The 25,233-nt window shown below is 38.7% G+C and overlaps 1 protein-coding gene across 4 annotated transcripts in view; it reads left to right on the top strand.

Annotated features, from left to right (window-relative positions):
• Positions 1 to 25,233, top strand: part of LOC123775788 (cytosolic beta-glucosidase) — an 889,125-nt gene that overhangs the window by 810,941 nt on the left and 52,951 nt on the right. The window contains exon 10 of one of the 4 annotated variants that reach the window (XR_015725385.1): positions 13,597 to 13,794. The exons of 2 other annotated variants lie outside the window; for them this stretch is intronic. The gene's annotated coding sequence lies outside the window, so the exon portion shown is untranslated. Of the gene's footprint in view, positions 1 to 13,596; positions 23,853 to 25,233 lie in introns of those variants that run through there. One more of the 4 variants, XR_015725384.1, reaches the window with a different exon arrangement.

Genomic DNA, 25,233 nt, shown 5'->3' with positions numbered 1-25,233 from the left:
GCTACGACGCAAACCCTGCTGTTCATTATAGTAATTACACCCCCTTGGCTTCTGAGAATTAAGCACTGTCATCTGGGGGCGGCGGCTTCTTCTTCTTCTTCTTCTTCTTCTTCTTCTTCTTCTTCTTCTTCTTCTTCTTCTTCTTCTTCTTCTTCTTCTTTTGAAACCCTGCCATTTTCAATGCTATAAGAAGCCAGCTGTGTAATATCTCCAAATATCAAGACTAGTCCTCAGAGGAAAACCATCACTGAGGTTCTTCCCATGCTAATACCCTTCTCTCCAGTAAACATTTTATCAGTTTGTGAAACAAAGTGTTTCTGGGCTGTACCATGGTCGATAATCACCCAGTGGGTTCTTCAGGCTTACCTCTGCTTTAACATGCCCACTTCTTGGAGCTTTTGAGCTCCTCTTCCATGGTGTGCCATGAGAGTTATAGTTACTTCTACTTCACTTAATGTGCATCATAACATTCTCCAAGCTTCTACAAGCCCTCCTAGTAACATGTTGGCACAGCCTCCTATACCCTTTTTGGTGCATTACATCCTGCACTCCAGAGGTATGCTCACACACAATACAGCATTCGCAATCAGGTCAATCTGATTTCAAACTCAGTGTTCTTTGATCTGTTTCCCCTTTGTTAGATAGTTTTGCCCTTTTCTTGTTTATATAGAAAATAAACGGTTTATCATCCTTTTTAGAATTGACTCATATTGCTTTTTAACAAAAATTCCTGATATATATTCCAGTGAATTTGCCCAATTATGAAGAACAACGAATACTCACTTCCCTAGCCAATTTTTGTGAATTTCCCTCATATGCATATGGGAACATATAATTAGGAGAACTTTTATTTTTGTAAGATTCAATAGATTTCTCTTAACAAAGTATCTGACACAGATTAAGTGATCAAACAGTTCGATGGACTAATAAATGATTAATCATAATTATCAACTATATATATATATATAGAGAGAGAGAGAGAGACCTAAATTTGAAATCTATTTTGTTTTTGTTCACTATGTGATAATGAGCATCTGATGCAGTACCTGGCACATAACACTTTCTCAACAAATATTTGTTAATGAATAACCATTGGGAAATAATAGCTATACTCTTGCATGTGTGTATGTCTGTGTATGTACATTATAATTTTAATATGCCATTTTAATGCAATTAAATATATGTTCACTTAAAATATTCAAACTATAGATATTTATAATAAAAAGTGAAAGTTGTGGTTTACTCCAACTAAATTTATTTCATTTATTCATTTAACAAAGAAACTTCTATGTGATAATGACTGTGCTATGTGCAGGAGACATAACATTTAGTAAAAATAGAATGATTCCCTCAGAGTAACCATTGTTATTATACCAGTGTTTATCCTTCCAGATATTTTATCTATTTTTAAACACACACACACATATTCACATGCCACATACACATTGTCTAACATAAATGAAATTGTGCTTTACATATGATTATGCATCAAGCATTTTGGGTTAAACCAGGGTGTCCCAAACTTCTTTACAGCATGGCAAAGGGAGAAAATAATATAACATTTATACAGCTCACAAGGATAGTCCAGTTATAACTTAATGTACCATGGACATTTCCTCTTTTAAAATAATTTTGGTCACATTATAGTGAATCATGAAATGGTCTTTTAATAAGTTATTGAATCTAGTTTGTCAAATTTTAATTCAGAATTTCTGTCTATATATTTATAGGTGTGATTAGACAGTAGTTATCTTTTATCTTTTTAAAAAATCCATCTTTTTCCAGTGTTGGTATAAGGATTATCTTAGCTTTATAGAATGAGTTGAGAAGCTCTGAATTGTATCCTAAGATCTGTGATTGTTTTTACATAAATAAGGGATTTATTTGCTTATAACATATTGATGACTCTCACCTGTATATCTGTCTGGGTTTATTGCTTTTGGTGGAGAGTTAGGATGATATCTTGACTCTTTTAAATTTTTTTTTCTATAATTTTCAGTCTCTTAAGATTATTTCCCTCCTTTTGAATCAATTTGGTCATTTATATGTTCCAGAAAAATCATTCCTTTCAACTCACCTTTAAAATTATATTTTTTAAACTTTTTTTTTTCTCAGTAGCTTATGTGAAGTTCCTCATTTAAAGTGAGTTTATTTGTAATTTCTCTCTTCTCTTTTCTCCCCTGAATGAGAGGACTGGTGGGGTGCTATCCTTAGTGGGCTGGATTTATGGGCAAGCTGACTTCCCTTATAGTTAGTGGGTTGATCCGCCCCTCCCCAATGCCTGACAGATGGAGTGTCTTTACTCTGCATGAGAACTGTGTCAATGCCTTCACACTTTCAGTATTGGGTGGACCTACCTTTCTTTTTTCCTTTATTATTATTATTATTCATTATGAAAGTCTGAAATCATATACTCTGGTGTACCAGCTCTGCCTGACACACAGCTAGAAACCCTCATCAGGAGCACCTCTTATTTTTAGGTGAGTCATTTGCTGCAAGGGGCCGCCATTATAGTATTATCATAGAAGGAGCATAACTGGCCCAACTCCTCCACAGTCAAGGCTTCACACTCCCCACTGACATAATTGCCCCACTGACTACTCTCTCTGCACCCTCATCCTGAGCTGAGCTGTTTCCTGGTCCACACTGGCAAGAAATGCTTTTACTTCCATAGTTAGGATTTTCTCCGCTCTATTTTTTTTTTTTTTTTTTAGATTTTACTTATTATTTTTTTGAGAGAGAGAAAGAAAGAGGAGGAGAAGAGGAGAAGGGAGAGGGAGGGGGAAAGAATCTCAGGCAGACTCTGCACTGAGCCCGGGGTCCAAGGCAAGGCTCGATCCCAGGACTCTGAGGTTATGACCTGAGCTGGAACCAAGAGTTGGAGGCTTGACCAACTGAGCCACCCAGGGGTGCCCCTCTCTGTTCTAATTTCTGTGTCATTCTGGTTCCACATGTTCTGATTGCCAGAACTTTTCAAAATTTCTTTTTTGCTGAGGGCATCGCTTCTTCTCCTGCAGTCTGTTATGACTGTGTACAAGTATTACAGCATTCACCTCAACCTCACAAATCGTAACTAATAGTCACCTTGCCATTTTGAGGGGTTGAAAAAAGGAAACCCTTTGGAAGCTAGAGAGCTGACATTTGCATAATATATGTTTACTAAATGTCCCTGTTCATGTGGAAATTATAAATAATTTTATAGCTATGTTTATACAACTATATAATGTATATATTAAGAACTGTAACTAATTTTAAGTCGTATGTGCAGCTGTCCTTTTCCTTGCTCTCTGTTGAGCCATTTTCAAAATCTTCAACAGCCCAACGTGGACCGGTTTTGAGGGTGATTGGAAAGCTTTCCCACCCATGCAAAAAGTTCCCGATATATGTCAGCACGGTCTGATTTTAAAGTATGTGCATCTTTCACCACCCAGATTCCCGTTCATGATAAGTGACATGTGGACTTTTAGTGCTCCCAGCGCCAGGGACTGTCTTGCCTACTCAGATCATGAAGTCCTTGCAGAATCGGGCAGCATTACTCATCTTGATTATGCCACCAGTCTCTTTGATGGGAGGCTCAACCGCTTCCTTTAAGAATAAGGATGCGATTTAAGGTTTAACTTCAAACATTTAAGGCACTTAAGGTGCCAGGTCCAATTTATTTACAGCTTCTGATCGATGTCTACTTTCCACGGGGAGCATGCATTTCAGATCGGGATTAGCTCCTTCAATACCCTCGCCATCCCTATGCACGTGTAAAGTGTGCACCCTTCCCTGGCACCGCTTGGTGCCGGAGTCATCCTGTGGCGTCAGACCTAAACAAAATCTTGGCCTTTTTATTCTTTGTAATTTTAATAATCTCACTAAAAAAACTGTTTGGACAGCAAATGCAGGAATAGTGTTAAAATTGGAGCCCCTTAGGAAAATTGAGTGCAAATTTGCAAACTATAAAATCTAACTTTTATTAAGGTTTTCAAAAATCCTACTTAATCTGGTTTGGGGCCAATAAGGTATGTAAACCAAAGCAGTTCTTGGGGGTAGACGACTATCCCCTTTTGAACAATGTTGGTTGTGGTTGGTTTATGATTCTTGCTTGGCTTATAATGTTTTAATATAATCTTCCTGGAGAGAAAGCATGGCGTTTTGTGAGGGAACAGTGAATGGCAGGGACATGGGGGACATGGCTTTTAATCCTTAATCTGTCACTGAGTTGTTTGACCTTTGCCATCTGACCTACCTGGCCATGAGCTTCCACAATTCGAAAATAATCTTTTAAGTTTCTTCTTATTTCTAAGAACCTGTTTTCTATGCAACTGATTGTGTTTTTTGTTTTATGATTAGGCTCAGAGAAAGTTATGAAAATTCCCATACAAGTAAATAGACAATCATAATAATGACAAAAACAAAAATTAGAATCCACAACTTCATTTTTTTTCGCCTAGCAAGTCTGTAGTTATTCCAGTATTGTCTACAGGTATCTGATTTTATGGGAGTGCCATATTTAAACATTCATTATCAACTCATGCAATCAGACTTAAGTGCACCTAAGTACACCATCTGTCTTTTTCTTTCTTATATATTCCTCTGTAGTCACACACAGATATCTGCTATTCTAGTAGTGTCTGGGGCCTATTATAGCTGCACCAGTTACAGTGCAATCAGCAGAGGAGGCATTCCCTTCCAAGTCCTGATTTTCAGAATTTAACAGCACCAACGTTTATAATGGCTCTACCCTTAAATGGGATACATTCACACTTTTCTACACAGGTGTGTGTTTTATTTCTCAAAGCTCCAAAGGCAAAGTCAATCTTTGGGGAAACAGTTCAAAGCTTGGCCCTCTTTTTTAAAAAGCCAAAGCATGGCAGAAAATATTTTGCAAATCCGAGAGGCTCTGGTCAAGCTGCACAGTCATGCAAACCATTTCAAGACTACAGCGCAGGCGGAGAATGGCTGGAACGCTGCCGGCTCTTCCATCACGCCGGTCCCTGGGGCGAGAGCTTGGTGCTTTTGACTGGGTTCCACAGCCATGTTATTTGAGCAGTGTGACCAGTCTTGGCCCAAAGAGACATCAGTTCATTCTCCGCAAAGCAAACCAGAACACACCTTTTCAACACATCAGTGATGGCTTGATGGCAGTGGGACCCAAAGGTGCAGGAGCGTCAGTGATAGGTCTTGCATTTTGGCAGCTTAAGCATATAAATGAATAGGACACCGGGGCTAGAACTGGGGACTCATGGAAACCAAATAAGATGCTGAGGACATATTCTGGGATAATCAACCACCTATCATTGAAATAAAATTCCCCAAAGTATGGTGACTCTTAACATTCAGCTCTTGTGCTATAGATGCTATCTTGGGAGACTAAGAGTTCTAGTAAAACAGGGGAGATGTCCTTTGAAATTAGTCAGCCTTCATTTCAAGTCCCACTCCCTGACATTTACTAACTGTGTGGTTTTAAGCAGGTTGTTTAAACTTCCTTAGCCCAGGTTGCCTCACAATACCCAGTGTTATAGTTATTGGGAAGATTAACAAGAGCACAGTGTGCCAAGGTTATATGGTTAGCTCTGCATGAATGAGAGAAGAAAAAGTAGGACCGTATGGCACTAGCCTACATGCTAGGCTCTATTCAAATAACTTTCATATATTTTCTCAGTCCTCATAACAACCAAGAGATAGATACTATTAGTGTCTCTGTGATATAGATGGGAGATTTGCACAGAGATCAATTAAGTCGTCTAAGTACGTTCAGCTGTTTCTCAGTGGCATCAATATTTGGGCGTAGGAAGTCTGACTCTCCCTGGTCCCTCCTACCCCAACCCATGCTATCATATACTAATCTGTATTGCCTTGAAAAAAGCTAAGCAGCTGACCACATTGCCCTGTGCCCAAGTTTGCTAAATATATATTATTTACTATACCTACTTGTCTACAGCTCTGTGGGGCTCACATTGTCTCTCTTGACCACAGCTGGTTGAACTACTGGTTGACCTGACTCAAGAATTGTCCATCCAGAAATAGGCCAGCAAGTAATGATTTGGCCAAATGTAAAATGTGGGACAAAAGTTTTTTCATTAGAGAATTTGAATAAAGAAGTGCAGAAAGAATTTGTCATTGAGCAATGGGAATAAGAGTTGAGACAAGAGGCCAGCTGATATTAGCGGTGGTAATACCAATTTTACTAGCCCACCTCTGAATGCATCATGATACTTTTGCATACTAAAACACTTGCCTTTTTCTTCTATGATATCATTGTTTCACTATTTTAAAAAAAATCTGAAATCTGAATCATTTAAAACTTGAGAGGTACACAAAGAGGTTAATGGAACCAAAGTGGTACTCTGAGAGTGTTCTAGCTGTATTCCTCCCTTGTTTAAAATTCTTCCCAGGCATTTTGTTAATGTTTTTTATTATTCTTTCTGAAGTAAACATCTTTCTTCATGTTCATTGATCATTTTCATACACATCAGGATCTCTTTGGGGTCCTGGTAAATTCTGGAGACCCTGATAGGGTTGGCTTAGAATGGTAGCAGGTGCCTTAAGGAAAATAGTAAGAGGAGGAGGTAAAGGGATGGAGAGAAAGAAGACAGGGAAAAGGTGGAGAACCTTTCTCAGAACAACTTTCTAGCTATTTCCCTAAAGCTTACCCATCTTTCTGCTCCTGGTGCTTGGTTCCTTCTTTTTTCCTCCTTTATCTTCATAAGACCAAATCCATTTCTTAGGATCTCATCCCTGCCATTCTTTCAACACTATGAACACTGTTCTTTATCTTAATGATGGTCATATTTCTCAATCACCTTCCCTAGGGATATTCTAGCCAAAAGGCCAGAATAACCTTAGTTTTCCCTCAGGTGGAACAGAATCTGATACAAAGTAGAAGCGTCATTGCTCAATGCGGTAGCCTCCAACCATATATGGCTACCGAGCACTTGAAATGTGGTTTATCGAAAGCAAGATCTGCCATCAGTGTAAAGTCATACTGGATTTCAAGAACTTAGTGCAAATAAAAGAATAAAAGATACCTCAATATCTTTATATAGATTACTTGCTGAAAAAATATTTTGGAATATCTGTTTAAATAAAATATAGTATTGATATTAATTTCATGTGTTTTCCTCTACTTTTTAAAATATGGCCACTAGAAAATTTAAAACTATATATGTGGCTTGCATTATATTCATGTAGAAGCTGATAGCAATCACATTTCAATTTTTATTAAAATACTGGAATTAATACTGGTGTTAATAAAGGTACTTTAAAATACATGAAATAAGCAGCAAAATAGTGATGTGGCCATTTTACTTTATAGAAATCTCTAACTCTGAGGAATTCTATGCAAATCAAAATTATGAGAAATGAGTCAGCAGAAACTCTGGAGGAAGGAAAATATACAGAACTAGTAGAGGGTCAGCAACCCAAGCTGCAGAAAGTTGCATAAAAAATAGATGTCAGTATAGAGATGAAATGAGAAGAGGGGAATGAGTGACAACACTGCCTCCTGGGCAAAGGGCAGACGTCCCCGCCTCCAGCTCTTGAGGTCCTCACCTTGCATCTGGAGCCATCCTTCAGTTCCTGTTCTTTCCAAGGATACGGATATGTCCCTTCACAGAAACCCTCCTATTCCCAGAGGCAAAATTTCTTGTTGTTATTAAAGATCTTCAACATACAAAGCACATTTCTTTTGCTAGGAAATGTAATAGTGAATGAACCAAGCAGATATCTCTGTTTACACTTTGAGGGAAAGAAACCAATATTACAGAAATAATCAGTATTAAATAACTATGAAACAGTAACTAAGCAAGAAAATTTGATGTAATGAAAAGGTCTCTAAAGGCTGTAAGACAGGTTGATGCCACGGAGGGTTTTTGTCAGAAGATAACTACTCCTTATTCAGGAAGTAACAGTTGAGCTGGGATGTGAAAAGTGAGAAAGAGACAGTCATGCAAAGAGCCTGGGGTAGGGAGAGAAAGGGGAAAATATGCCAGGGAGGAACAGCAGGTGCAATGTCTCTAAGGCACAAAGATTTTTAGTTTGTTAGAGAAACAACGTGATTGTGATTGGAGGGAAGGAAGGTGGTGTGAGATAAGATGAAAGAGTCAGAGAAGGGACCAGGTCTAATAGAGTCATGTAAACAATTGGGATTTTATTTTTAATGCATTGGAAAGCCATTGAAGAGTTTTAAGCAGTGGAATGACATGGCCAGTTAGGAATATACTATGGTGGTCCAAGCAAGGTGTGATAGCCGCTTACCTTTGAATAATCCCTCATAATTTTGAATCAACATAATATAAGCTTGTGCCATTTAAATGGAATTTATTGAATTTACCAAGAAACAATAATATTCAGGTAGTTTTTTAAATGTTCAATTCTATTTTTATTAATTATATGAGTCACATACATTTTTAAACAAATTTTGAAAAAAAAAATAGGCACACACACACCCACACACAATCATCCATATTACCATCACCTAGATAGGCTGGTTGACATCTTTGAGTGCATCCTACCATCCATTTCTTTCTTTCTTTTTTTTTTTAAAGTTCTTTTTTTTTTTTTAAGATTTTATTTATTTATTTGACAGAGATAGAGACGGCCAGCGAGAGAGGGAACACAAGCAGGGGGAGTGGGAGAGGAAGAAGCAGGCTCCTAGCAGAGGAGCCTGATGTGGGGCTCGATCCTATAACGCCGGGATCACACCCTGAGCCGAAGGCAGACGCTTAACCGCTGTGCCACCCAGGCGCCCCCTACCATCCATTTCTAACTTTAAGTGTTTGTGTGGACACAGAAATGGCATCATATGTTCTACCTCTTCAGAAACTTTTTTTTTCACTTACACTTGGAACATATTTCTGTATCCTTAAATATTTTCCTACAATATCAGTGACTGCATGGCAATTCAAGGGTATGGGTAATTGATAATTAATCTGATACACTATACTTAAGAATTTCATGTGCTTCCAATCTATTATTATTTTATCTTAATGATACAATACAATGTGATGATTGCCATCCTCATAAATAAATATTTGTGTTCACCCTTAATTACTTTCAAATGATAAATTCTAAATCATGTAATCTTATCACCAGTTTAAACTATTTCTACATTTTAAAGGGTTTTGATACAAGTACTATTTTTGCTCCAAAGTTTCATACCAATGATGCATTAAGGATAACAGTTTCTCCAAAATTTTGGACGCAATGGGCATGATAATTTTAAAATTCTTTGCCTATTCAGTTGGAAATTAATTATATATCATTGTTATTTGGTTGAAATTGCATATTATAAATTTGTATTTCTTTCTATCTAGTAAGGCTGAATTCTTTTCCCCATATGCTTATTGGCCATTTACCTATATTCTCTTAAAAATTGTTTACTCATATCCATTTTGCTATGGAGATGTTCATTCACCCTGGTCTTAAAATGAATAAAGAGATGAAGACATTGTTGTTGAGATGTTATTTCTGAATCATGAATTTGAATCAGGAATAAATCCTGTTAAGTAATAGCACAACCAATGCCCAGGTAACACTGCACGCGTGGTAACACCGGACCCTGAAAAGATTCCAAATAAAAACTTCCTACAAGTAAATTGTTCAACACAAAGTTTCCTTTATTCAATCATGTTTGCTGAGAATGTGCTCAGAAATTTCTAAAGATTCCAAATTACTATTTATGTCATCTTTCACATACTTTTATTTATAGGAGGCTCTACTTAGAACATTGTGTACTCAACTTTCCCAAGGTTCTGATCTCCCCAAAAAACAGATCAAAGTAAAATGTCATAAGTTGGAAAAAAATCAAGTACCTAGTGAGAAATAGATATATATTCCACCACGTGAAAAAATGCATATGCTCAGTTTTAGGTGTGGGAATTTGAAACTGGTTATTTTTCTGTCTAAACAAATGATCCCAAGAAACTTCCTAGAAATTTTTCTCTGGGTCAGATATCTTGTTTCTTGGCCGTTTAGTATTTTTCACATAAAACAAATTGTTGCATCTGAGATATCAATGCTGGCACTTGAGGCTCCAAATAGAGGGTGTTTATTTCATCTGAGTGCATTTATTACTCCAATGAAGAGTTTCATAATTGATCTTGGACAAGAGTTAGCAGGGCTCAGTAGAAATGTCAGAAGAGCCAAAAGACTTGGATTCATGTCCTGGCTTCTTCAGTTTCTGACTGTGTCCTTGGGTGAGCCTCTTAAACACATCCTCAGTTTATTTTTCTATAAACTGTATTTATTCCATAAGTTATTGTATGGATCAAGAAAAGTGAACATACTATAAAACTGAGGAGTTTTATATAAATACAAGATATTATTTGGATCTGGAGTCATAAATTCAAGCATCTTCAAGGGCTGGGTGGGCTTCTATCTGCATGAGGTGGATCGTTGGGCCTGTGGGTGGCTCCAGAATCTATTCTAGTCCCACAGGATTGCTGCAATTGTGGCAATAAGAGCCTAATGTTGTCTAATATTTCAATTTTTCTTTCAAAAGAAAATCTATAAATCTTGATTTATTTGGTCAAAATCTCCATCTGTAAGTATTGATAGATAATTAAAATACAGTTCAAAATAATTTTGTCGGCCAAATAAATCATAGCCATGGGCCAAAGGTGGACAGAGACTAGTCAGTCTACAAAGTGTTTTATTGTCTCCAATTTACATGGTTTCTAACACCCCCCCCCCAACCTCCATGTTGGCATCTTTAGTTAAGAGTATTTATTGTACTGATTGTATCAAATATAGTCCAATCTTGTAGTAACCAATTATTTGTAATTATTTCCACGATGAGGGTTTTTCTCTTCAGGTGGCCAATTACTTCCTATCAAATTATCACTGAAAACCATTATTTTAATTTCCATTTGTAGACATCTCAAGACTTTATTTTCCATTTGGTACAAGTAAATGAAAAGGAAGTAACAGCCAATGCAATTAGGACTGTGATCTTATCTGTCTGGATTGATTAGAAGTCCTTACTCTCATCATGCAAACTCTTTATTAATGTTGTTTATTAAAACCTAGTTTCAGATATAGTGATTTTTTAAGGATTTCATTTATTTTATCTTTTTATTTTATAAGATGGCAGGGAATGCAGGATAGGGAAAAGGAAACAGACCTAGTTACCAAAGGGACCTAGTTTTCCTATAAATTGGCTTCACCACACTGATCTCTGTGAAAACCTTTCTCCATTTATCAAAACTCTGTCTCTGGTGAATTTCAGTGAATTACGATAGCATGTTGCTAATTCATACTAATGACTGGGATACCCAGTGCAGATTACTGAATCCTGAGAATTAGCAAGTGAGCATAAAAAAAGGGGGAGGGAGGAGGATGACAATAAATTGAGGCCACTGCATCACAAAAATGTCCTTTGTTCACTTGTTTTCTTAATTATAAGCTAGTTTTTAATTAATTAGGTTAATGTATCATTGCTACTAGTGCAAATTATGTCCCTAGAGCTTTCCAACATTAAATATTAGTTAAAAATCAGGTGCAAGTTTATTTGGCAGTAAGTTGAAATAAAACATTGGCAAAAGAGCAAGGCAAGATTTAGATTGGTACTAAATTCACTAAATTTCCACTTAATATAATATTCTTCTTTTTTCAGGCTTGGCATCAGTAGTTGGTATTAAATATGATTCTCTATTATCACCCAAGAAAATCAACCAGTATTCCAGGGAAGAGCTATCCACTGTTGAACACTTACTTGCTTAAAGTAATGGCAACTAGATGTTCATAGGAATTGACATGGTTGCTGTTCCTCCAGGTATTGTCACAAATACCTTAGGGTGAAAACAACTCTCCCCTTTCTATTTGTTAGGAAAACAAAGGAAGAAAGATTAGGTAGAATGTAGTTAAAAAAATAATTAACTTTAAGAAAAAGTATTAAGCATTGGAGAGCTTCTTATTTTATTTATTTTCTTAAGTGTATTTATTTAGGTAATCTCCACACCCAACATGGGACTCGAACTCGTGACCCTGAGATCAAGAGCCAGCCAGATGCCTCAAAGAGCTCCTTATTTTATAGGTGATGCAAATGTAGTTCAGAGAGTGAGTGAGAGAGAATGAGGTCCCATAGACGGAGATGAGTTCCATGCTCTCTTCAATATACCTCCTGGATGCTGAAAGACGCCTCATACTCCTTCTCACATTTTGTTACTTATTGTTTATTTATTCTTTCAGTGAATGGGCTGTAAGACAGTATGGACCAGAGTTGAATTTGTTTCCTTGCGACACCACCCAGCAGAGTTTATAAGCAAATAATAAGCACTCAGTAAGCATGCATTATGTGACAGTGCTTACAGTACACTATGGGAGGGCCCAGGATCTAAGGATACAGAGCTCTGGATCTTTCCTCTGACGAGCTTACATTCTTAGGAGGGAAAGAAAAAACAAATCATACTGTAGGATGTTTCTGTGATGGAGGGTAAACTCAGATTTGCCTTGAAAGGACAGAGTAGGAGAAACTAACCCAAGATAGTAAGATCAGGAAAGGCCCCGCATGGGAAATGATTGAGCTGAAGTTTAAAGAGTCACAGTTAGTAAGCTGGAGAAGGTTGGAAAAATGTTTAGGGAACTTCACCTGGTTCATTGTGGGGTGTGGCTGGAAAAGAATCTAGAAGGTTCATAAAGGATCTGGTATGCCATTTGAGCTGTTTACATTTGAAATAAAACATTGGCAAAATAAAATTACATTTTATTTGATTGTCATCAGGGGAAGTACCAAAGATGAACCAAAGGGACAAGGCTAGGGGCAAGAAACTCAATGAGAAGACTTGCAAGGGTCCATCTGAGATTTGACAAGGGCCTCCTGGGATCTGTTATGGCTACCCTGAGTATATTTCCTCCCCTAGCAGTACATAGGATTTCTGGAAAAGCACCCTTCCCCCTACCATTAGCCTGCAGTTTGAATGAAATGGCTTCATTCTCAGCTTCAAGGGTGATTCTCAATTAACTTAAGCTAATCAGCAAAACTCACTCTCTTGGCCATAGTAATTGGATTGAGACTGGGCATGTGACTCAAGGTCAGAAAACGAGACCAGAGAATATCTGGGCTGGGGCTTTTGGAAGAGAATATCCTTTGCTCTTCTGGGAGAACTACTGAGAGTAGTAGTCTCTATTCTGGAACCAGGAAACATGTAGTCTGGACACTATTGGCTGCCATATTGTAAAAAGAAAGAAAATCAACTGTTAGATTAAGCCAACACTACAGAAAGCAAACATAGAGAAGTAAATGTAGCCAACCTTACTTTAGGTCTATTCTTACTTGGGGTCCTCGAGTTATGTAGAATTATGAATTATTTTTAATCATCTATGTAATTTAAATGTTTTTTTTTTCCAAGTTGGACATTCCTGTTACTAGAAGTATCTTAACTGCTAAAAACCTGGCTATAGCACTGACAGTCCGGATAATGGTAGAAAATTAGACGACCTCTTCCAGCTTCTTCATTCTTATGATTCTCCCTAACATTTTGTTTATTAAGAAAATATGAAGCCTGCAAACAGCAGGCTGATGACTGAAGAAAAATGGCAAAAACATCACAAGAGTCAAATGACTCCTCCACAGTCCCCTGACAGCTTTTCTCCCTTCCTCTCTCCCAGCCTGCCTGTCTTTGGCTGCCAAGAATTTGCTGTTTGCTTCTCACTTCCCTCATCCAATCCACACTGAGAAGATAACGTGCCCAGCTAGCTCCAGAACAGAAAGCTGAATGTTGGCACACATTTCGTCTTGAATGAAAATAACTTACCCGTTCAGAGTGGCCTCTGCTCTCCAGGGCTGAGACTGTATTGGGTTCAGTGGTGAGTTCTTCAGCCTTCTGGTCCTGGGATTTCAACTAATGGCTTTGGGGTTTTGCACAAGCCACATGCGCCTGGCTTTAATGTTGCCACCGTGGATAAGAGCTTGTCATGTTGTATAATATTACATAGTTACTCCGAAGGAGCTTTCTGGCTAAGTGACAGCATTTGACATGTCTCTAATATTGACAGTAGTGGTGACTTTCAAGTGTTCTATTTATTTCAGGTATAAAGGGAGCAGAGATTTTTAAGTAAAATAAACATGTGCAAAGGAACCTTCTGGTTTAGTGTGGTATAGATGTCAAGAGAGTCTGAATAGTGGCTCTGCTCTTTTCTAGCCATGGGCCATTGGGCAAGTTTAGAGACTCAGTCTGCCACTGTAGAACAGAAATAATGGTACTGCCTACCTTTAAGCATCATAATTATATTATCCAACGTGTCTAAGTGTCTTATGTGATGCCTGGCTCATCATAGATAATCATGGTACATATATTAATTGGGTTCCTGCAATGTCCATAAACATTTCTCAGTAAAGAGCTACAGTCAAGCCCTTAACTCTGAAAATCCCTAGACAACATTGTTCCTACTGTAAGGCTTAGCGTCCTTTGTCACAGATGATCACACCATTGGTAGCCAGACCCAATACAGGTGACTCATGAGATGAGCAAGAAATTACAACCTGGCATGGTGCCTAACTATGACCTGCTTCCAAGACTTAATGGACTCTTGCTTGAGTTCTGAAAGAATCAGGGAGTCAGTAACAAAGATTGAAACTGAAAGGATTTACAGACAGAAGCTGTGATATAGGACCAAAGCATGAAGGATCTAGGAGGTTATGAGAAAGGAGACTACAGGCCAAGTGGCAAAATTCAGACAGATTCATAGACAGAAAGAATAAATGGGTTTATGGTGACAGAAGCAGAAAAACCCAGAGAGAAACTAACGTATTCAGAATAGCTGAATCACATGAATGGCGAAGCATAAGTTTAAGATCAACAAACGTTTCTGCTGAGGACCTTGCAACTTCTTGCAGATCGTCTAGACACAGGATGGTCTGGGAAGAGGGCGTAGGGTAGAACTGTTAATGATTCAGCTCTGGGATTAGAGTAGCTGGGTTCAAGTCCCAGCTCTGTCACTAACTAGCTAATTTGGGCAAGATATTCAACTTCTCTACTACCTCAGTTTCTTCTTCTATAACGCAGGGAAATATGGGACCTACCTTTAAAGCCATTATGAGGATTAAATACATGTGAAGGCTTAGTGCATTACTAGTACATAGTCATTTTTCAATAAATAAATATTAGACATTATTAGCTTTCATCAACTATGCCTCAGTAGTCATAAAACTGACATATAAGCAGCCCCTCAGCTCCACTATAACTCTTGTTTCCCTTATGTCCAAATGTATCTTTCAATTAACATCACTGTCAGTCAAAGGAGCCTAATTAAATAAATATCTATTATCAGTTTTATTTGAAGAACAAGATATACAAGGACAAAAAAGGAGATTAAATGTTAAATGAATAATAGTAATAGTTACCTTTTTTGTGTTCTAACAATTTTTGTGCAATTCATTCATTCATATATTTGTTCACTCGTTTATTCATTTTTCAAAGATGTATTGAATTTCTACAATGTTGGAAATTCAATTTAAAAAAAATGCAGCCCTATATTGATGGAGTTTTAAGACTGTGGCATTAAGCAAATAGTGATGAAGGATCATTTTAAGACTGAAATCTGAAGGTGAAAAATCTGCTTGCCTTCTTACCTTATTTAGATAGTGACTCAAAAGTCATCTTTCTAGAGATTTCTTGTGTAACCAACTGTATTAGTGAGGATGAGAGAGGTAATAAGGGTGGTTGACAAACTAACACCATATCATTGGCTTACCAAAACAAACATATATTTCTTCCTCACTTTCGGTGTCTGAAGTGGGTTCATCAGGTGGTCTATAACCCACACACTTACTGAAGGAACCAGGTTGATGAAGAACCTGCCATCTTTTACCAGCATTATCTGGAGCGTGGAGCCTCCCACGGCCTCAGTGGCAGAGGAAGAATGGCCAGTGGAGAATGTACAGCCTCTCTGAAATGCCCTTAGTGGAAATAACCACATCACTTTTACCACTAACCCATTGGTCCAAACCAGTGATGTGGGCCAGTCTAACTGCAAGGGGCTGGAAAGTCTTCTCAGATACCAGGGAACACAAAGAACCAGTTATCTGTACTAGACCATTTCATTCAAATTGTAGCTCCAACCCTAGCCCTCCCATTTCCTCTCTTGGTTTACTTCTTCTTAGTCTTTATCTCCACCTAATACTATCTCTCCTCACTTGAATGTAAGCTTTAAGAAGGAAAGCAGTCTTGTTTATCTTCTATGCGGATACATCCTTAGCACCTAGAACAATGTTTGGCACAGAGAAAGCACTCAGTAAATATCTGTTACATAAATGAATAAATGAATGTTATTGATTGCAAGAGATAGTAAGTATAAGTGGTAAAGAGCATTAAAAAAAATCCTGAGATAGGAAGGAACTCGTCTTGTTCAAAATAAAATGATTAAGTAAAGACAACTGACCTCTTCTGGTCGCTCCCTGTGGTGGAATGTGATCAGCAGTGAGCAATTCTCAGAACCCGAGGATCTCAGTAGTTCCCGGTTTTGTGTTTTCTTCTAATCATGCATCATACCATATTTAATTTGAGAGAAATGAAAGGGAAGTGCATTGGGGAGACAATGGAAGCCAAAGATGGAACTGTGAGTTGTAGTTTCACCTGTCACTCACTAGCCATGACTTTGGTCAAGTCACTTCACTTTTCTATGTTATAGTTACTGTATATATTTAACGGGAATGATACCCTTCCTCCCTTCTACCTAAGAGACCATCTACTAAGAAACACCTCTGTAATCCAACTCAATTTTATAAGGTATTCTCAGTACAGCAACTTACTTGTTTCTTACACAAACCTGCCAGGAGAAGTCAATTAGCAGTCAGTCCCCATCCTCTTAACTTCTTGCTACATAGTACATGGATCTGAAAACTGAGAAGCAGAAAGATGGATTTACCAAATAGTGGAGGGGGGTTCAATCTCACACTTAAATCCCAAATCCATTGTTTTTTCCTTCACACCACAAATGCATTTATAAAAGATAAATATATATTAATGTTGTGATCTGGGCTCTGAAGGGAATACATTCCCCTTTTCAAACTCCGTTTTCCTGTTGGATATGTCAAGACAGAAAACACAGTCTTGGTCCCCTGTCTTGGGGCCCAGGAGTGGCCCCATGGCAAGAAAACAAAAGGGGACTGTACAGCTTGTCACACTAGGGAAACCAATGGACGAAGAAACTGCAGGAGAGCCATGCCCCGTGTCGATAGTGAAGTGTGGTGAGGGAAGGTTTTAGAAGGAATCCTTGGGGTGGCCATTTTCTTCCTCAACTCTAAGTGGCAAAGCAGCATGATGCCCTAGAGGAAACAATTATACTAAGGAGATGACCTCAGCTGGGACCAAGGTCACATTTCATCTTAAAGAAATGAAATCCCTGGGCATGGGAATGGAAACGATTCCTAGGAATGAGGCCTCAAAAGGCCCGTGGAGGCTGTGTGTTGCTCAAGGTGAATTCATGTGGGTCAGCCCCATCTTGCCAATGAAAGTCACAATGGATTCCATAATGTCATGCGACAGAGGTTAAGGAGCAGGCATATTTGGAAATGGGGCAACTTTACATCAGCCAAGGGTTAGCTAGACAGGGGAGACAAGAGTCTACCTGATCCTCCCATCACCCCACAGAGTTAGGTCAGAACCAGGACGTGGCTGTGCACGGGGTGCAGATCTGCCTTCCACGGAACGGACCATGCCCCACTCCTCACTCGCTATTTTTATGGCAGATATGAGAAAGCAATCCTGCGTACGGAGAATGCACAGGCGTCTTGCCAGCAGATGGTCTGCATGCGGGTACCAGATGTTTACAAGCAGACGCCCTTGGAGTCTCTAGCGCCATGAGAACATCCAGTTCCCCTACTAGAAGGAAGGAGGGCCTGGCCCACGAGAGGTAAATCTGAGCGCAGTCCCTCCTCCTGCCCACCACTTTGGGGAGGGGCGAGCTGGCCCCACTAGCTCAGTGGCCACGCATTCCAGAGTGAGCACCCAGGGTCACTTTCCAAGGGCTCCGCTCCTCTTACCCCACTGTGTCACTGGCCTGGTGTCCCTAGTGTGTTAGAGAAAAGTCACTAAGCAAAAAGAACCTTGCCGGGCTGTGGCAACCTCATCAATATAGATCGTTAATTAAAATAAAACCTGAATCAGGGTTGTCTTTTTTTTTTTAATAAACTAAATAAGATATAATTTATACTGATTTTTTGTTTCGTTCTGCGGCTACTTTAAAAAAATGACTCCAAGGCTGTGTTCCATAAGGGCATTCCATTAACTGGTTGCATTTAAGTGACTTAATTGATGTAGTTAAAGCATTGACTCTGCTGATAAAAAATAAAATGACTCGGGGCAAACACACTGTCATATTGTTATTATTGCACACGGACCGCAATGCACTAGCACAGGCGCGGCGGCCGAGCGCGCAGTTAGACACGGTCCGTGTCCCAGGGGCATGCAATCCCAGCAAGGTTGTTATATGGTATTCATTGCAATTTGATGAACTTCATTTATCTAGACAGCCACTTATTTAGGATGAATTGGAACCTACTGAATCATCTTAATTCAGAGGCTTCTCCTGCACCGTGGGTCTGCAGGAGCTATTAAACTCGAGACGAGTTGGCGGCCATGACACAATGAATGCATTATTCCCACAAAATTATCTGGGTGTGATGAATCATCAGCTTTATGGACAGGTGTTGGGCACTACCCACTATCACCTTTCTACCCCCTTAGGTTTTTAAGTATGATATCAGTGCTACAGTCACTCTTACTCCCCTTCCCCAATAAAGAAGTTATCTGTCACAGATGATGCTATTTCCCCAATAGCACAATCATTCAATTCTTGGGGAAAAAAATCACACAGCCTGAAGCCCTGATACAAGACGAGGGTTCCCCTAGGCACTGAATTCTGTGAAGCGATGAGTTAATGAGGAGAGAACAGTTCTCTCTGTAACAGATCTAGCCACTTTATGGCATTCTATTACTAATTGAGAGTAGGAGCTCCCAAAAAGTATACTAGGAGGATTTATTTGGGTTATTTACAAGGCCAAAGGAGAAAACATGCAAATAGAGACTTATGTGTAGAATGAATCCAATCGCTGAACACTTGTACATTCTGTTTGTAGACTGAGGGCTTTTCGCAAACATGTGGCGTGTCAGGTTTAAAAAAAAAAATCATAGTTTTGTCACTCTCCAACTTTTTTGGCCACTTTCTAAATTCAGTACTGGAAACTTTTATAACCTCCAGACCATATTTATGTTATCTTCGATGGTAAAGCTAAAACTTGAGAACTAAAAATGAAATAGTAGGAACTTATGCTAAAATTCACAGCAACTTTTAATCTTCTCAGACTCAAAACACACTAAGGGCATTGTATCAGCCAGGGTTCTCCAGAAAATAAACAGAACAAATATACATATTATATATTATACAAAATATGCACAATGTATTATATATAATAAACATTTCTATATCATACGTAGGATTACATGTATGAATACATCGTCTATCTATATAATTTGTTTTAAGGAATTGGCTCACATCACTGGGTGGGGATTTGCTTGCCAGTCTGAAGTCAGTAGGGCAGGCTGGCAGGCTGGACACTCAAGCAGGATTTGAAGTAAACTTCTTTCTTATCTGGGCAACTTGTTTTTGCGCTACTGCCTTCAACCGACTGGACAAGGCCCACTCACATTAAGGTTCTTCCCTCTGACAGGAGATGGAATCACATCGGCAGAATATGTCCACAGCAACATTTAAATGAGAGTTTGACCAAACAATGAGCCCTGTAACCGAGCCAGGGTGACGCATAAAATGTAACCAGTCACAGGCATCCACTCTATTTGTCAATATGGATGCTGTGAACTTCATCAAACAATGTTTATTAAATTGGCGTGTACAAAACTAATAGGATCTGTTCAGTAAAAAAGGACCATCTCACTGTTTTTCATATTACAGCTTAAGCCAAAAGTTATTTGGATTCGAAACACATCATACTTTTTTTGTACCAATGTCAATTGTTTTGCTAAAAGGGTATTTCTTATGTTTTGTAAACCAGGTGTTGGCAAATGAGGGCCCACACCTAACTCCGACACACTGCCTGCTTTGCATGGCCCAAGAGCTGAGAAAGTTTTTATGTTTTTAGATGGTTGTATTATAAATAACTATATAAGGAATTGTACACTCAAAAATGGTTAAAACGATAAACTCCATGTTATTTGTTATTACAACACACACGCAAGTGTTGTAGGAACCTACATGATATCCAGAATGTTGCCTCTTGACCCTCAAACTCTAAAATATGTGGCATCTGCCTCTAAAATTGTGCCACCCTTGTCATAACCAAATACTTTCTCATTGAGGGAAGATCCTAATATCCACCTGCTTATATGGACATGATAGTGACCCGTTTCTTTGATCCATCTCCCAATATCATAATTCCTCAAGAAGCATTAAAAATAATAGCTTTGTTTGTGTCTTACTTAAAATCCTTTCTTTATAGGTAGACTTAAAAAATATAAATCAGAAGCCCTGGTATTTAATGAAGGAAGCCTCATTTAAAGCTAGAAAAAGCAAAAAGGCAGTGGACTCCCAAGGCCCGCCATGGTCTGGCCTTGGCTCTCCTCTTCAGCCTCGCCTCCTGTGACTCCTCCGCTCCTCACTCCATTCTAGCTACACTGACCTTTTCTTTGTTTCTTGAATACTTCCACCATATTCCTACCTCAAGCCTTTTTGCTTACTATTCCTTCGGCCTGGGGCACAAGACTCACAGAGATTCCCATGACTGCTTTCTTCTCATTGTCAACTCAAATGGGACTCACTCAGGCTGACTATCCCTGCTCACCCTCCAGACCCAGAGACCCATCCATCTCTCCATCTTACTATTGTATTTTAATTTGTATATAGAGCTGTCTAGAATTATTTGTAAATTCATTCATCATCTTTCATCGGTAGATGCCAGCTCTTAATGAGCAGGGATCTTGCCTGTCTTGTGCATGGCTGTACCCCACTATCTAGAATATTCCATGGCCATAGAAGATATTCAATTACTATTTGTGAAGTCAGCTAGTGGGAAGACGGAACACAGGCCAAACTAGATTGATGTGTTATTGTCCCCGGTGATTAGTCTTCCAATTAAGTCACCATTGGGTTAAGAGTGGCTTGGAAATTATTTAATCTGACTCTTCATTCATTTAATTAAAACTACTGAGGACTCAACTCAGGCAAAGTACAAAGTCCTGCAGATATAACAGTAAAGAGGAAAGACAAGGTCCCTGCAATCAGGAAAGTCACAAAATGATACATTAGGAACAGAGATGTTGGGGATGCCATACTTCAGGGTGGTATTATAAAACATACTCCGAATATGTTTTTTCTTTCTTTTTTTTTTTTTTTTAAAGATTTTATTTATTTATTCGACAGAGATAGAGACAGCCAGCGAGAGAGGGAACACAAGCAGGGGGAGTGGGAGAGGAAGAAGCAGGCTCCTAGCAGAGGAGCCTGATGTGGGGCTCGATCCCATAACGCCGGGATCACGCCCTGAGCCGAAGGCAGACGCTTAACCGCTGTGCCACCCAGGCGCCCCCGAATATGTTTTTTCTTACCTCAAATACTTTCTCGAACTTCTTTGAATCACTATTTTCTCACATTAATACATCTGAGCATTCACAGTGGGGCCATGCTTACTTAAGGCTTTGACATTATGTCACGGTGACCTGTAAGGAGTTATTATAAAGATTAAAGCTAAAACTTAAAGAAAAGACAGAAAAAAGTTATCTTGTGTGCAACAAAACACAATATAGAAAGGAATTATTTCATAGCATCTAAAATATTGATCCTCTGACTTCATGTCTCCTGGTTGGAAAATTTCCACCTAAAGACATACATGGTGCTTCTTCAATTGTTCAGATTGCGGACATTCAAATATAATGGCTCATTTTTCACCGGAAAGAACATATTTAACAGGCCTACTTTTACTTCCTCTTTTTCTTGCTTTTTTTCAGAGCTGACTTTAGAGTTTAAGCAGGGCCAGGTCCCAATTGTGATTTTTAAAACCTCAGATGACCTCCTGAGGCCAGGCTCCTTGTCCCAAGAGGAAGGGTCAGCAGCAAAACTGGACAAAGAATATGGTAACACCTGAGAACAAGAATGAAAACGAGAAGTAGGGACACCGGATCTGCATGTCCTGCTTCATGTTTTGTTTGCTTCTTGGAGAATATTGTATTTTTTTTTTTTAAGATTTTATTCATTTATTTGACAGAGAGACAGCCAGCGAGAGAGGGAACACAAGCAGGGGAAGTGGGAGAGGAGGAAGCAGGCTCCCAGCGGAGGAGCCCGATGTGGGACTCGATCCCGGAACGCCAGGATCACACCCTGAGCCGAAGGCAGACACTTAACGACTGCGCTACCCAGGCGCCCCGAGAATATTGTATTTTTAACTCAATCAGCCCAAGTTTATGAACAAGCAAAACAACAACCACCGCAAAAAATCAAGTCCTACCTGATAAGTCTTTCTTTATGCTCCTGCCAATATGGGTATGGGCATCCCATGACCTGTTCCTTGGAATGTATCCTTCTAAATACACACACACACACACACACACACAAATTAAAAGGGGGTCTGAGGGCTTTTCTCTAGTTTACTTCCTAGTAAATTTAGTGTAAAGAAATTTACATTCCAATCAGCCTTTAACACAAAATTGAGAAAAGTTTTGTCTTCCTTTTTTATGTATATAAATAATATATATAAAATACACATATATAAAATATATTTTTTCCTACTGTCAAGAGTGAAAGTGACAGATGGGTATACATAACTGTCACAGAACTAAAAACCAGGAAACCTGCCTGGGCTCTATCTCAAATCATCTTCAACCTTGAAGAGACTTCGCTACTTTGATCCTCAGTTCCCTTATCTGTAAAACGAATGCACTTTATTATATCATCTCTAATCTGCTCACTTCCAGTTCTAGGTTCTACCATAACATTTAGTTTGTATAAATAAATAGAGCCTTGTCTTATTAGGATAAGCATAGCCAATTTAAAGCAAGGATGATTAAGAATGCTTTGGAATTTCAGGACTGACGCTGCTTTACATATGTCAAAACATATAAAATCGCACACTTTAAATGTGTTCTGCCTGTTGTATGTTAACTACACCTTAATAAAGCTCTGATTTAAAAAAAAAAAGAATGTCACTTTAGCTCACTATCTAAAAATAATTAAATTAACAGCACTTTGGAGGGAGAAATAAGACTGACATATTTTCACGTGGGTATTATTTTAAACGGCTGATCAGACAAGTAAAAAAAAATGTGTCCTTTAGCAGGCACTTTTCCTGCCCTGAGTAGCCTTGTCTATACAAATAAAATGCTCTGAGACAAAACTCCTACTAGTTGAATTTTGTTGACCTGATTTTTTTTTATACAACCTCTTGCATTCAGTGGATACATAATTATGCATCATATTGAAAATACCCAGTTGTTTGTTCTCCACCCCCAGCACCCCAGCCTGGTAGGAGCTGGGGTGCTGAGATTCTGCAACCAGCCAGCGGGATGAGTGGAAGAAGGCAGGTCTGTTTGCCTGCCAGGAAAGGCCTGGAATAAGCCCACTACTTAGCTCCATTGCCGCAAAGCAAAAACAACTCGTTAAAGAGAAAACAATTCAGTCAAACTGAAACAAAACAGAATTTTCTCTGAATTCAACTGTATTTCGATAGACTGAATTCAATGAAACCAATTAACGGAGGGTCAGGCGGCTTTGGGAATAATGAGGAGAAGGGAAAACGGTGGGATGGAACACAAGCACAAGAAGAAGAGGAAAACAAAAGAGAAAGGGGGGAAATTGTAGTTTGCAGTTTCAGGATCAAAAGGCATGCTTTTTTACACTTCATTTAAAAAAAAAAAAAATCCCTTCTAGAACTCCCTGGCAAAATCTATGCCAACATGCAACTCTCTGAATACAGAAAGGAAAACAGAGCGATGAGGGAGCTACGCAGATACCGAAGAAAAGTCTTCACTGAACATCAAAGAGATTAAAGCAAATTCTTTACCTTGAATTATTCAGAAAATTGTCTCAATGCTTCACTTCTCATTGTGTTGTAAACAGAGCGAAAGCCAAGTGAAAAGTTGGTCCAGTTCTTTGTAATTCTCCTATGTGACTGCACAACTCGGGCAAAAAAATCTGAATTACACAAATTTTTGCAAATGTGTGGACCTCATACTGGAGAACTCCGTTAAATAGAAGATATAAGAATGGGGTGGTGCCTTCGAAGAGCACACAAATATTTTCGGGCATTTTCCTGTATCTTTTCTGAATAGCTGGGGATGTTTTAAATAAGGTTCTGCTTTCATTAACACTTAGACCCTATTCCCTTGTAGATGCTGAAATGACATTTGAAATGGCACGTCTGCGTATTATAACCGGGTCACATTTTTTGGGTTTTTTTTTTGTTTTTGTTTTGTTTTTTTTGTTTTTGCATTGCACATCAACAGCAGGAAAGGCAAAAGACTGGCCTGGACATTGCCAAAGCAATGGAGAAATGCCTTTAGTTATTATTACCACAGTAAATGAAGAAGCTGCAGACCAGATGGGTGTACATTATCTATCCAACTAAAAAAGTGTCTTGTTAACAGAGATAAATGGTCTGAAATGGCAGAACATTTTCTTGCAATTTTAAAAAATAATAGCAGCAATATTTCAGAGGATAATTCTGCAATTTTTTCAAGGTTTCTGCTAAAAACCACATTTGATATTGATAGATACATTCTTAAAGTGTTCATTGACACATTCATAAATATGTGAAGTTGAAAGGGGATTTTTTTTTAATCCCAACTCTAATAATCTCTCTTGGAAGCTTGAAGACATGATAGCATCCAGTAGGGCTGAACATATTTCATTCATTCCTGAATCAGCATTCTCAAAGCAAAATAGAGGCAGAGATGATGCACCAAGAAATGCATAGGTTTCAACAGCCAGACAGATCCGGGCCACTCTGTTTCCTATCTGTGTGACCTTGAGTGTATTAAACGATATTACGCGATCTCAGTTTTCATCTCTCTAATGTGTATATAAAATCTAGCACAGGGGATCGCCATGAGAATTTTTGTAAATACCCTGTAAATATCCTGTCTGGTACAAGCAAGGTGCCATTTAAATATGAACTTCTCAATGAGTAATATTTGTACAACCTACTAGTTCTTCTCACCTCCTTGTAGAAAAGAGCTTCTCATCTCATGTAACAAGAATGTCTTGTTTGCTTTCCGTGTTATGGATGCATAGCTCCACTTTAGG

The sequence above is a fragment of the Ursus americanus genome, chromosome 8 (genome assembly GCF_024610735.1).
Source record: "Ursus americanus isolate L20-20 chromosome 8, mUrsAme1.1.p, whole genome shotgun sequence".
NCBI classification, from domain to species: Eukaryota; Metazoa; Chordata; class Mammalia; order Carnivora; family Ursidae; genus Ursus; species Ursus americanus.
Note: the sequence above shows the minus strand (reverse complement) of the source record. Positions and strands in the feature narration are given on the sequence as shown.